The sequence below is a fragment of the Capsicum annuum genome, chromosome 7 (genome assembly GCF_002878395.1).
Source record: "Capsicum annuum cultivar UCD-10X-F1 chromosome 7, UCD10Xv1.1, whole genome shotgun sequence".
In the NCBI taxonomy this organism is placed as follows: Eukaryota; Viridiplantae; Streptophyta; class Magnoliopsida; order Solanales; family Solanaceae; genus Capsicum; species Capsicum annuum.
In genome coordinates, this window is record NC_061117.1 from 4,123,486 (window position 1) to 4,128,041 (window position 4,556).

The following is a 4,556-nucleotide window of genomic DNA, read 5'->3' on the forward strand; positions in this document are numbered from 1 at the left end:
TTATATATTTCTATTAAGATAATGGGTATGAAAGTGAACCTGCCCTTTTGATTAATGCCCTTGTCATTTTGATCCTTATAAAATAAGGTCATTACCACAGATTGCAAACGGGTATTAATACATCTTTTTCTAGTGGAAACACAAAAGTACCTAACAAAGCGAGGGTGAAGACTTCAAGATGCTTTCTCTCCCACTTCTCCTTAAGTCACATGAAATTCATCCCAAAAGCAATCAAATCCTTCCGAGGGCCCGAATCTAGCGAACAAAAAATCTGGGGAAACCCACGAGTCACTTAAACAACCCAAATGGATACCCTTACTTTTTAAACCACAAGACTGCAAAAATCTCACGCCAGTATGATTTCGTGCTCGGATCATATCCTTCTAGATATAGGGCAAATGCAACAAACCTCGGATATTTCTGCCAAAGTAGGAGTCATTTCACATTCTCCAAACCTGAACACCAAACTATTTGGATCCCAAAAGGTCAACAAAGCCTCTATTAAATCTGGATGAGGGGTAACATGCAGAAGTTCCGTAAGATCACCTAATATTTTAACCAATTTCTGCTGATCAACATAGTTAAACATTTCCCACCATTTGATTAACTTTTTGGGCACCTTGACAACCATCAGAACTCTAGACTTGGTGGAAAATTCATCCTGTAATAACACATAAGACGTTATCTCAAAAATTCAACAAGAGTAGAAGATTCCCAACCCTTGGGATTTTTTGGCGCAAACATATGTCGATGGGACAGACCACATTCATGACTCCAATTTGCTGAACAGATATACTGAGCGAAATCATTCTACTTGGCAAACAACTCTAGATTACGAGGCGAGAGACCTAGGCTAATACTAAGACAAAGGCCAACACAAAGAATTACCGGACCCACCGAGGGTTGCCTACGTATCCCAACCCAAGGGAAGGGAATCAGGTATGCGTAGTTCATCCAGATTGGACAATTAACAATTAACTACTAAATTGACCCTAACTTACGAGACACAATCAAAAACAAACGAATAAAAACCTTTTTTGGATTTTCAACTAGACATTTCAACTGAGATTGACACCTCCAATTATGAAAAAAATATTTTTGGTATTTTTGTTTTTGACAAATAAGTAGAAATGACAAACAATTTTTTTTTTCTTTTGTTGTTGTTTTTTGCAAAACGTAAAAAAAATCTTTTTGAGTTTTTGGATTGTGAAGAACAAAAGCCATAAAGAATTCTAAAATAAACTACGACATTCCTCTTTTTTTTTTCATTCTTTCAACTCACTTTTCTATTTTTTTTCGTTTTTGCATCCGCACCTTACTCCTAACAATTTTTTTTTTCAAAAATCAGTCCGTCAAATGACCACGTTACCCTTAAAAATGCAACAGTTAGCACGTAGGGATGCTTTAGATGGGAGTCTTCTACAAAGGGTCATGTGGGTCCCGCTAGGTCTCCATATGATGTACATAAGCATGACCTAAAGGATGACCTACGTTGTGGTTTACTAACAAGGCTGTTCGGGGGAGCGTATGGTCGATAGTGGCTGCTTTGCTTTCCACCTACTCCATAACACCGACGGCTCCCCCCCTAAAATAAGGGTGACTCAACTAGAGGTTGTGTAGAACACGTGTACTATGGACTTGTTGCAGAAAGAAGGTCGTGGGTGGACTCATGATGACAGATATGAAAGCGGTAACACGTAGGATAAATACTATAAACAAAGAGCACGAAAAACGCACAAAAAGTGGAAATAACACCAACAATAATCACAAACAATGCTTATACACTCGTAATGCCAAACAAAGCCGATACGACTCCAAAATATAGCTCGAATTCTCATACTTTCCCCAGCAGAGTCGCCAGAGCTGTCACACCCCCTTTTCGCACTCCAAAAAAAAGTTATTGTTTAAAGTCCGAAAGGGTTTTATTATTTAAGAGACAAGAAATGAAAATTTGTTTCAGAAAAGGATTATTTACATTTTTTATTCAGAGTCGCCACTTGGCATAATCCGGTGTGCCAAGTCACCTTTGGAAAATTCTTTTTTCGAAACCATTTGACTCTTAAACTGGTTTGTGAACAGAGATTCTGGCTAAGAAATTCTGTTGACTGAGGGGAAGGTGTTAGGCACCCCTCGATCCCGTGGTTCAACCACGGTCGCTTGGTAGAGTGTATCAACTATTTTGGCATTACGAAATGTATAAATCACACAAAAAGCACACAAAATAATCAAACAAAACAAAACAATCCGAAATGTAAAGTCGAGTCTAATTATTACAACCCGAAATAAAAAAAGACTGAAAGTAAACCTACGCTAATCCTAAACTGATGCTCTACCCGACGCCTCGGGCCTTCACCACGAACATCCTCCGGGTACATGACGCCTCGGGGCATTCCCCGGTGAATAAATATATACAGATGCTTCGGGGCATTCCCCGACCAAATTATATAATTGAATTTTTCGTACGATAAAGTAAAACGAACCATTCACGCACATATTCAAATATTCCAATAAATCGTTATTTCTAAATTTGACTATACGGCCTACATTTGCCTATCCAAGTTCAACATATCACAATCCTATCGTATTTAACATTATCAATGCATCAAAATTAATCAACATTCATTTTAGCAATTTTTAATTCCCACCCCTAAACAATCAATCTCAATTCTCCAAACAAGATATCATCTCATCACATAATTCATAATCAATCCACAATCAAGGGAATTAAAATACCAAACCAGAACAAACAATTCACATCATCATGAATCAACCGACACACAATATTAGAATCAATGCATCGGATACCATCAACAATAAAACAAAAGAGGTAAAGAACAGAATTAGACCTCGATGACTACTTTATCCCAAATATCAGTCAATCAAAAGACAGAATTCGCACACCGAAAAGCCTCGAATCAGACCACAACAATGAAACTAATCCAACTTTGATATACCCCGACCCAAACAGCGAAAATAGCCTAATTCCGAACTCGGTTTAATCACCACATCAGAACAAAATGTCGTAGTAACGAAAACCTACAACTGATTTCAACGTAACCCAAATTCAAACGACCGATTCGCCTAGGTCAGAAAGAACAACGATGAAATCTAGTCCAAAATAATGATTGACCAAGAACAGAATGCAAGACCAAAACCCGCGCCCGATACGACTTCAAACAGAAATCGAACACAACCACGATTTCGGTGGACGTTGCCGAAATCCGGTCGCACTACCCTCTCTCTGTTTTGATCTCTCTCTCCCACTCAAATCTCTCTTTCTTCGATCTCACTGTTTCTTCGATCTCACTGTTTCTCTGATCTCACTGTTTATTCGATCTCACTATTTCCTCTCCGACAACGCAGACAACGACGGAGGAAACCGAATCTGAACAGCGGATGGAGGAGAACGGAGGGAGGCTCGGAGGCGTCTAGAGGCGGTGAGTTCGCAATGGTAGCGACGCTGGTTCGCTGGTTGGATTCTCGTCGATGATGGCGACGGCGGCGTGGTGGCTTACGTCGTCAGTGGCTGCTGACGGCGTAGCGGTCGAGGGAGAGGGGAAGAGAAGGATAGCCGGTGCTGAGATGGACGGCGTCAGCCATGGATGCCGATGGGGGTCGTTTGGTTGGTCGCTGGTGAAGTTTGTTGAGAGAGAGAGTGAGAGTCTAGAGAGAATGAGAGAGAGTTCGGCCCTTTTTTTTGTGCTCAGGTCCCTTCTCAGTTTTGTGTGTATGTGTGTATATATGAGGTAGGTGGGGTAGGGTATGGGGCATGGGGTAGTGATGTATTGTCCAAAATTGATAGGAGGGGTGGTTAATTTTGTTACAAAAGAATAATTGGGGATTAGGTTTGTTAGTGGGTTTGTTATTTTTGTATTTTTATGGGATATAATCATACAGGTGAGGGCACGTGGTAAGACAGGGATAAAAATGTGTAACTTGGGTCTTCGGGAGGGACAGAATTAGGTGTCTACATTGATATCTCTATTGTCGTATTATTTTGTAATAGTTTACAGATGGTAGATGAGTGTCGGACGACTTTGAGAAAATTTTTGTGTAAAGGTTAGATTAATTATATTGTTTTGATGTCTCTATCATCGTATAGTTTTGTTGTAGTTTGCAGGTGGTAGATGAATGTCGATCAGCTTTGAGAAATTTTTTCGGTAAAAGTTAGGTTTAATTAAATAAATTCTCCAAAAGTTGTTGAATTTAATTATTGTATTCATCTTTATTATTTAAACAAATATCCTATTTAGTATAACGTTTGAACTCAATAAAGTGAGGTACAAGCGCAACGCGCGTACACCTAAACTAGTTAAACTAAAAGGGCAACTCGAGAAGGGTCAGACCAAAAGGGTCTATTATACGCAGCCTCACCTTACATCCTTGATTCCCTACAAGGGATTGTTTCCATGATTTGAACCTGTGACGTCCTAATCGACTATACATTTACCGATTACTTTAAGACTCGCTTCAAGACACCAAAATTAATTACTTTGAGTAAAGCATCTCGTACCCTCTTGAACTATGACCAAATTTGCTACAACACACTCTAATTT